We start from the raw sequence: 10,480 nt of genomic DNA on the forward strand, positions 1-10,480 counted from the left end.
ACCGGTACATCAAACGCCATGAGCAGGAAGTAAGTCCAGCCGCCATAACAAAATACCACACACCGGGGTGCTTAAACAACAGACAGTCATTTTCTTGCAGTTCTGGAGACTGGAAGTCCCAGACTGAGGTGTAGGCAGAATTGATTCCTCTGAGGCCTCTTTCCTTGGCTTGCAGACAGCTGCCCTCTTGTTCCCTCTTCGCATCATCTTTGTGCACTCTCTCTCTGTGTCCTAATCTCTTCTTATAAAGACACCAATCAGGGGCCAGCCCAGTGGTGTAGTGGTTAAGTTTACACACTCCACTTCCACGGCCCAGGGTTCGTGGGTTCAGATCCTGGGCATGGACTTACACATCACTCATCAAGCCGTGCTGTGGCAATGACCCACATACAAAATAGAGGACATTGGCACAGAAGTTAGCTCAGCGACAATCTTCCTCAAGGAAAAAGAGGAAGATTGGCAACAGATGTTAGCTTAGGGCCAATCTTCCTCACCAAAAAAAAAAAAAAAGAGGCACCAATCAGATTGGATTAGGGCCCACCCTAACAGGCTTATTTTAATTTAATTACCTCTTTAAAGGCCCTCTCTCCAAATACAGTCACATTCTGAGATACTGGGGGTTGGGGTTTCACCTATGAATTTGGGGGACACAGTTCATTGCATAACAAGGAGTCACCGTGTTGGTCTCTGTGGCAGGCAAGTGGGTTTGACACTGCCTGATGCTCTGCCCGTCAGGAGGGTTTCCCCTCCCTGCTCTCTTCCTGGGCCACACGGAGTGAAGCTATGGCAACAGTCGCAGTCCATTTTTGACTTGGGTCTTCATGCTGAGCCAATTCACCCATGAACTGAGCTTGGCTTTGTGTCCTCCCCAGTCTGCTGGTCATAGGAGCCACTGGTCTGAAGTGAGGGAGACTGGTGGTGCAACATTAATGGTGGCCGTTGGGGCCTGGCCTCCCTTCTCATGAGCTTGCATTTGCCCTCCCAGCCCTGCTCATGATGGGTCCTGACGTACCACTTTTGTCTTCAGATGGATTGTTGCTAGGCTTGACTTTTCACCTGGGTCTAACAGAAGCCAGTTCACAATGGGCAGTCCTGGCTTCATAGTTCAGTAGTGTCCCATGGTCAGACAGTCCGTCTCTACTGGGGCCCACTAGCATGGCAGGAGCTGGTTTTCAAAAGGTGTAATTCTCCACTGCGTGTCATGGCTTTACTCTGGAACCTAGGGATCTGCGATGCTACTTACGCGTTAGAGTTGCTATCACCTCTACGTGGAGTATTTTCCCATGATGGATACCTCTAATAACATAGGACTACCAGGTCATACGGCCCAAGCAGGAGGGAAGCTCGCACCACTGCCTGAATCTGCTCCAGAACCCTTTTCTACTCTGGGCCCCAACTCAAAATTGGCACCTTTCAAGCCATCAGTATATGTTAAGAGCAGAATTCCCAGGTGTGGAATATTCTGCTTCTGAAACCCAAAGACGCCTACCAGGCATCATGCTTCCTTCTTCATCGTGGAAGATACAAGATGCAATAACTTACCATTTGCAAGAGATGTGCCAGCATGCCCCAGACTACTGGACCCTAAAAGTCTTAACTGATATGGCGGGCCCCTGAATCTTTGTAGAATTTATCTCCCACCCTCCAGAACGCATGTATCTTGCCGTGACCTTTTGTGTACTAGCCACTTCTTACTTCTCCGGTCTGATTAGCATGATCACATCAATATAGTGGGCCAGTGTAGTTTTGTGAGTGGTCCAGCCAGTCCAAATCTCTTCAGAGGCTATGATGACAGAGCGTGGGGGAATTAACATAGCTCTAGGGCCAGACCAAGATGTATACTGTTGTCTCTTCCAAGTGAATATCAACTATTTCTGATCTTCTCTCCTGACTGGGTTAGAAAAGACTGCTTTCAACAATCAGTGGCCGTGTGTCATGTGCCTGAGACCATGTTTATCTGTTCTAGCAAAGATGCCACATCTGATACACCATCTGCGATTGGGGTTCTTGGTTGAGTTTATAGTAGTACACTCTGAAGATAAATCAAGTTACATCAAAAATAGTTCACTTCCAGATAAGTCTCATGTTTGCAGGGGCCAAACTGTCAGATGATATGAAGAGAGAATGGGGACCACTGCCCCTCATTCTGTTGGTCTTTAACAGTGCCACTGGTTTCTGCCTTCCCCCTCCCAGAGCTGGAGGGCCAATCTCCAAAGCTTGTGCTGAGCCTTCCCACTACCATAGTTCTAACCCTACAGGCCAGGGAGCCAGGTGGGGGTTGTGCCAGCTTCCCCACATGTCTGTTCTAATTACACATTTGGAATCAAGGAATTGACCCCTGAGTGGGTCCATAAACCTGGAGGACCCAGCGTGAATTGGGCCAAGGCTCCATTTATTACTTGGCCTCAAATGCCCTCACTTTAACTGGGGGCCCATGATGACTCTGCATCTCCTGGTTTCATTCTCAACTCAGCCCCCGTGTTCAGGGGTCTTCAGAATGAGTATTCTCTTTCTCCAGTGGATGGTCACCTAAGTAAGTGGCTGTTGGTTCTGCAGAAGGAGTGGGGGAATCATTATCCTCTCCATTTGGTGTTGCGGAGTTCTTCCTCTTGAAGACTCAAGAGTTTCAGTCTGAAAACTGGCCCAGACCCAGACATTGGACAAGGGATCATGGCTGGATATTGGAGCGACTGCCCTCAGCCTCCTAATTACCCATCCTTGGATTATTTGGATTGTACAGATTGAGTAGCCCACTTGTTGGCTGCCCATCTGTTTCACCCCGGGGATCCCTTGTTCTGTGAACTGTCTCCAAAACTCACCAGGTGAGCCTGCTCCCCTCTGACTTGTCTTATCATGATTGCGTTCACCTGGCTTCTGACTCGCAAGCAGTTAAGCACTACCACCTGGCCTCTATTATTTTAGGGTCCCATCATCCCCATATTTCTTGCCTATCTGAACACTGATTCATTGTGCCAGCTTGTTTCCACTGCTATTCCACCCCAGTTCACCGCTGGTCAACGTTTTACAACCTGCACTGTCAGGAACTACTTACTACCTTGTGCTGGGGGCTTTTTGTGCTCCACCTACCACATGGCCAACCAGGTGGCTGATCCAGCTCCCAAATCCCTTCCAGTTTCTTGATATCTTCTCCCTCGAGCCCTTCCAGTATGAACTGTCCCAAGTTGGGCTCTGCAGGAAGCAGTGTCTGAGATGGACAGTAACCTGCAGAGGGATGCCCTTGGGATCACCACCTGGGGAAGGGAAGGGATGGAAAGGAAGTGTAAGTGAGCATAAGCGAGGCCATCTTGTTACGCTAAATGGCCCCAGCCCCTCCTCAGTGTGACTACTCGCTGCTCTGCACGTACTCTAAAAAATTCACGTGCTTTCCTGATTTATGGCCTCTGCTTACGTATGTACTCCATCATAGCTAGATACATTAAAACTTTCTTCTATAACTTTCTCTCCAGGAACAGGCTGACCACAGGCAGGAAACACACCTATAAGGTATCCATCACAGCTGACAGAAGGAGGGAACAATAAAAGACCTTGGAGTCCATCATGCCTTAAGGGAATCCCCTCCTTACTGCCCATTTTCCCTATAAAACTGCCTCAAGCTTCCGTAATTTTTGAAGATGGTTTTTTTGAGACATTAGCCTGCCATCTTTCCAATTATGCGGGCTAATTGAATGAAAACTTCCTTCCTCCATCCCTAACTTGTCGTGATTAATTGGCTCAGATCATGGTGAGCAGAACGAGCCCACTGCTTGGTATCAGACGTAGCGCTAGGGGAGGGAGATGTTTGGCGCTGCCGACCCTCAAGGAAGACCTCAGCACCCCAGAGAGCTGTCCAGCTGGGGTGGCCCTTCCGAGTCGTGGTAAATGCAGGCACGGGGGCCTGGCCTTTATACTCCCATACTGATCAGGCTGGATGTGGGCTTCCAGGAGGAGGCCATGATCTTGGGCAAGGCAGTCTTCACTGGAGGCAGTTCCAAAGAAGGTTGACAGCTGAGGGGGCGTGGCTGACAGCATTCCCAGCAGCTGGGGGAATGTGTCCTTCAGTCCTGCTGAAGGGTCATCCAGGAGGCACATCACAGCTCCCGCTACACCACAGTACCATTATCTCATGCAGCAAACTCAAGACTGATACAATAATATTATCCAATAAAAAGTGCATATTCAGATTTTTCCCATTGTCCCCAGATGCCTCTTATAGCTTTTTAATTTTTTTAATCCAGGATCTAATCAAGAACCACTCATTGCATTTAGTTGTCCTGTCTTTCTAATCTCTTCTAATAAGATCAATCCCCCCTGATTGATGGTGTGGCCTTTTTGGTTTGGTTTTTGGTCTTTTGTGACATTTACATTTTTGCAGTATAGGACAGTTATCTCATGGGATGTCTCATAATCTTTGTCTGTTTCACGTTGAACAACTTTGGCAAGAATACTCCTAACACAGGTGGTCTGCCCTCCCTGCTGTATAACATCAGGAGTTAGTTTGTCCCACGATTGGTGACAAAGTTTGGTCACTTGTAGAGGTGGTATCTGCCTGATCTCTCCATTGTAAGGTCTCCTTTTTTGTTTTACTTTGAAATTAATAAGTAAACTGTAAGGTGATACTTTGAGACTGTCAACAACCTGCTTCTCTACAACCCGTCACCCCAGTGGTTTTGGGAGCATCCATTTCTGATCTCTTATTGAATCCGTTATTACACTGCTGGTTACAAAGTGGCGATTTTTCTAATTCTATCATTTTTTTCTACATTTATTAGACATTCTATAAAGTTCCCTCGCTTTTTTAAAATTTTTTTATTGTGGTAACATTGGTTTATAACATTATATAAATTTCAGGTGTACATCCTTATATTTCGATTTCTGTGTGGACTATATCGTGTTCACCACCCAGAGACCAATTACAATCTATCATTACACACATGTACCTCGTCACCCCTTTCACTTTCCTCCCTCCCCGTTCCCTTCTGGTAACCAACAATCCAATCTCTGTTTCTATGTGATTATTTGTTGTTGTTTTTATCTTCTATTTATGAGTGAGATCATAATGGTATTTGAATTTCTCCCTCTGACTTATTTCGCTTAGCATAATACCCTCAAGGTCCATCCATGTTGTCACAAATGGCTGGATTTCATCATTTCTTATGGCTGAGTAGTATTCCATTGTGTATATATACCACATCTTCTTTATCCATTCATCCTTTGATGGGCACCTAGGTTGCTTCCAAGCCTTGGCTATTGTGAATAATGCTGCAATGAACATAGGGGTGCATGTATCTTTACACATTCGTGTTTTCATCTTTGGATAAATACCAAGCAGTGGAATAGCTGGATCATATGGTAGATCTATTCTTAATTTTTTGAGGAATCTCCATACTGTTTTCCATAGTGGCTGCACTAGTTTGCACTCCTACCAGCAGTGTATGAGGGCTCCCTTCTCTCCACATCCTCTCCAACACTTGTTTCCTGTCTTGTCAATTACAGCCATCGTGACAGGAGCCCTCACTTCTTCTAGTATGACATTAGTATGTGGTCAGGGATTCTTTTTTATTTGATGAGTTATAATCCCTCACTCTCATTATTCTTTTGATGTTTAAGTTGTCCCATATTTGGCCAGTGGGAGCCCTTTCAAGCCAGCTGGTGTGTTCTGACACGCCACAATCATCCACTGAGTGTTTTCTGACGTTGTGGCACAGGATTTTCCAGGCTCACTTTGTGCGTGCCCTGCCCTAGACTGGGAATTTGCCATCTCTCTGAGGGGCTCCATGTCTTCTTAGCGAGGAATAGTATTTAGAAGCCAAGATATGAGTGCCCGCTGACCTTCATTATTACAGGGGTATCATTGCTTCAGGGGCCGTTTAGTGAACAGAATTAGAAAATAGGAATATTTTAAAAGTCTCAAGTCCATCCTGAGGCCTCTGATTCAGATCTACAACTGTATATTCCTTACCTCCTCCCATTTTATTGTTGTATCTCCCTTTTCCCAAAGTGAGAACCCTGGTTTCAATTATATCAAATATTTGCTTTATCCTGTAATGCCTTTGCCTGGTTTTCAAGTGTTTGTTCTCTTTTCATATGATTCACTCCGCTGTTTTTCATGATTCGTTATATAAAGATGACTCCCTAGTCTAACACTTCATCCCAGATTTTCACCGAGTTTCAGACTAGTGTAACCAACTGCATCTAATGAACAACTAAGGTCTGTTTGGACATCCTCTATATCACTCACGTTTAATTAATGTTTAATGGATGTCCAAGACTAAAATCCTCACCCTCTCTTTTTCGCTGTACACTGTGGAAGGGCAGGAACTGAGTTCCTCTTATTCCCTGATAAATCTCCAATATATATCGTACCCCGCAGGTAGTCAGTGCTCCATAAATAAATGCCTTTTAGAACAATTCGTCTTGCATTAGTGTATACAATGGACTACAGCACAACTCCATGAGTGTACTAAAACCGCTGAATTGTACACTTTAAAAGGGTGAATTTTGGGGCTGGCCCCGTGGCCGAGTGGTTAAGTTCCCGCGCTCCGCTGCAGGCGGCCCAGTGTTTCGTTGGTTCGAATCCTGGGCACGGACATGACACTGCTCATCAGACCACGCTGAGGCAGCGTCCCACATGCCACAACTAGAAGAACCCACAACGAAGAATACACAACTATGTACCGGGGGGCTTTGGGGAGAAAAAGGAAAAAAAAAAAAAAAAGGGTGAATTTTACAGCATGTGAGTTGTATCTCAATAAGATGTTATTTTAAAAAAGAGAATAGATTAGAGGTGAGATACAGTGGCGGCAAGGAAGCGAGAACCTGAGGCCGGTGCTGCAGCCATGGAGACAGAGCAGCTGATTCCCTAACAGCAGTGAGGGTCAGCTGGTCTGTAGACATGCCAGTAGGACACAAGATCTGTGGACTGAGCTTTCTTCTTGAGAGCAGAGCTCTGGCTCACCCTATAAGCCCTGACGCCTGCCATTGCATCCTGGTGGATGAAGAAAGGAACGGAGAGCAACGTGGAAGTGCTGGGCGCTGGGGTGAAGCCCTCAGTGCAAAGAGGGGGTGTCTAGCTGAGAACCGGGGGCCCCAACTGCAGCAATGGCGTCACTTTTTATTCAGTCAGTGTTGGCAGGAGCTCAGTAACTACACAATTTTCAAGCTTAGAGAGTTTCCAATAATAATAAAGTTTCTGAAAGTTGCAAATATTCATACTAAAGCAGTAAGAGAAACAAAGGTTCACGAAGAGCAAACTGTTAGAAAACAGGAGTTGTAACAATGGAAACTCAATCCTGGCATGTTAAAATGCACTTTACGCACTATCCAGGTGTTCTCATAAACTAGGATAGCGGTTTAGGTTATGTAATGAAACTTACTAACGCAAACATTTATCATTGATTGTACTAACGCTGTTATGCCATTTAGCAAAAGGAGGGGATGTAACTTGGGGAAAAACGTCAAGCTTACTTTTCAAGACTCCTTTCTGCGTATCTAAACTGCAGAACGTGGTGTGCTCATAATCTCGCCCCAGTAGTGTAATTTCTACTGTTGGTCATTGGTCCTTCAGGACTCAGCTTAGATATCACTTCCTCCAGGCTGGACATCCTTCTCAGTCCCCCTGCCTCTCCGCAAACTGTCTCTCCTCTGTGCTCACCAGTTATGACCCTTATCCCGTTTTGTCATTATTTGCTTGTTTTCGCTCCAGACTGGTAAGCTCCTAGGGGGACGTGTTTTAATGATTATCATTGCAGCTTCAGATTTCGAGAGTGCTCACACATAGGAGAGCATCAATAAATGCTGTTGAACTGATGATCACTTTTATATGGATCAGGCAACATTTAATCACAGACACGGCACTCACCCTGTGTCAGATTCTAAGTATTTTGCAAATGTTAGCTCATTTAATCCTCATAACCCTCTGAGTAAATACTATTTTAATTTCCATGTTATAGATAAGACTGAAAAGATTAAGTAACTAGCCCAAGGTCACACAGCTGGGAAGAGCTGAGGTGGGATTCCCACCTGGACAGTTCACTCCCAAGTCTGTGCTCTTAACCACTGCTCTAGGCACAGAAAACTATCTTCCCGGTGTGTGGTTGGTAAAGCAAATCAAATCATTGCTTAGTTTTATTTCTCAAGACCCTATGGTGGGGATGTGAGAAAGCAGAGGAAGAGAAATGCAAAACTTCTAAAACTGCCATTTCCCCACGTTGGGTATTGTCTTTATATATGGCTAATCAGATGGTATTTAAAAAATAAAAAAGTTGATAGTGCATCGTTATCCAACAGCAGTTACACAAATTTCCCTAGTTTTAAATTGCAGCATGAATGATAAAAGAGTTGATGTCACAAATATGCAAAGAACTTGTTTGCAACGAGGAAAAGATAAAATCTCAATAAAAATGGGCAATGAATGGTCGACTGTTGTATTGTTAAAGATTCAAGACAGTTTTAGATAGTAAGGGGAATCTGTCTCATAGTTAGCCAAGTTTACAGTCTTTTGGAGAGCAATTTGGCAGTGTCTGTTGAATTTTTAAATGTACATAGTTTGTCATCAATTCCACTTCTAATAATTCAGTCTACAGAAGTATTCATACAAGTGTGCAAAGACTTGCCCAAGGATGCCCATTCACGATCATCTCTGTGACATTTCAGAGCAACGCAGGTGGAGACCCACAAGCTTTCAGAGATCGTCACAAAGGTTCAGAAATCAAATGGCTCCAAGGCATTTTAAGTCACATGGAGGCCAGAAGAGAATGAAACAAGTGCCTTCAAAACTCAGAAGCAAAACAAATGTCTAACCTAGAATCTATACCCAAGCAAACCATCACTTAAATGTCATAGAACAGACATGTTAAGATATGCAAAGTTTACCTCCCATGTACCTGCAGGAAGTATACCACTGAAATAACAGAGGGGGAAACGTGTGACACAGGAAATGAAAGGCAAAGGGAAGCCTGAGGAAGGCGAAGAGAAAACCCAGCATAGCCGTGCACCCGACAGAGCACAACCAGTGGGGGCTGGAACACCCACACTCCCGAGACAGATGGAGGGCTGGGTGGCCCCCACGCCTCTTGTCCCCTCTTCCGAACCTGGGACAGTATGCCATGGTCAGCCTGACAGATTATTTTACTCAGGCTGACGGTGCTTAAATTCCTGCTTTTCCTCCTACTATGCTGTCTGGAACACACAGTTCACTCTCACAGAAGTGTTCTGCCATCTTGGAAACTGGAGGTGGGCCAAGGTAAGTTTAGAAGCAAAACAAACCCACAGAGCACCCTGTCCCTTGCCAACATTCCTGAAAGGTACCTGGTCCTTGGTTCACACTGCACTCTGCCGAGGCCTGGCTGCTGGCCAGCTGTTTCTCACAGCCTCATTCACTGACCACCCACAAGCGGCTCCTGTAAGATTTCAGGGAAGCTAGAAAACGACCCTGAGATTCTGTTCAGTTTATCTTCTCCTGGCAGCCTTCTTACAGTAGCAGTACTGCTCTTTACAGGTCTGTGCTTGCTCATCAATTTTTATATTACTCACTCTTCATTTCTATCAATATAGTTGTTGGTAAAATAATAAAATCCTTGAAGAATTCTAAATACATGTATTTATTTAATGGTTTTTAAAAGTCAAGAGTAAGATACATCGAAGTGTTAAGTGAGGATGAGCTTTACATGTTTTATATTTTTATACTTCTGTAGCCTGTAGTCCTTTTGGAATTTATATTATTACTTTTGTAACAAAAAAACTGAGTTCCCTATTTCAAATAAATACGAAAAAAACTGACATTTTGGCCTGGCAAACTTGGTTGCATGTAACAGCCCTGGCACCCCATCTTGATGGTTATCCACATGTGGGTATGGAGTGAGTATTGTGCTGAAAGGGTGCCCAGGGCTTGGAAAGGTATTCACAAATTTATTTAGAGTAAGTCTATGTCTGGACTTCTCCATCCTGTCTATGAGAAACAGACAGTGACTCCAATAGCATGTTTCCTCCATTGTGCTGGCTGTTCTTTGAAGGCGCAAAAGGATGGGAGCCTGGGCCGAGGTTGTGACCTGTTGCCTCTTCCTTCCACCCCGACCCCAAAGAGGGCAGGCTTTTTAAGTTTGTAAGGATCTATAAAATCAGAAGAGCCCCTTCCATTATCTTCTTACCAAAAAACTTTAATAGGAGCAAGTTAATGTTTTTTTAAATGTTTTAACATCTCATTTTGAAAACTTAACTGTTTTTTTTTTTTAGATTTTTATTTTATTTTTTCCTTTTTCTCCCCAAAGTCCCCCAGTACATAGTTGTATATTCTTCGTTGTGGGTCCTTCTAGTTGTGGCATGTGGGACGCTGCCTCAGCGTGGTTTGATGAGCAGTGCCACGTCTGCGCCCAGGATTCGAACCAACGAAACACTGGGCCGCCTGCAGCGGAGCACGCGAACTTAACCACTCGGCCACGGGGCCAGCCCCATCTGTTGTTCTTATATAATAAGAAGAGACTGA

Source organism: Equus asinus, chromosome 29, assembly GCF_041296235.1.
Source record: "Equus asinus isolate D_3611 breed Donkey chromosome 29, EquAss-T2T_v2, whole genome shotgun sequence".
Classification (NCBI taxonomy): Eukaryota; Metazoa; Chordata; class Mammalia; order Perissodactyla; family Equidae; genus Equus; species Equus asinus.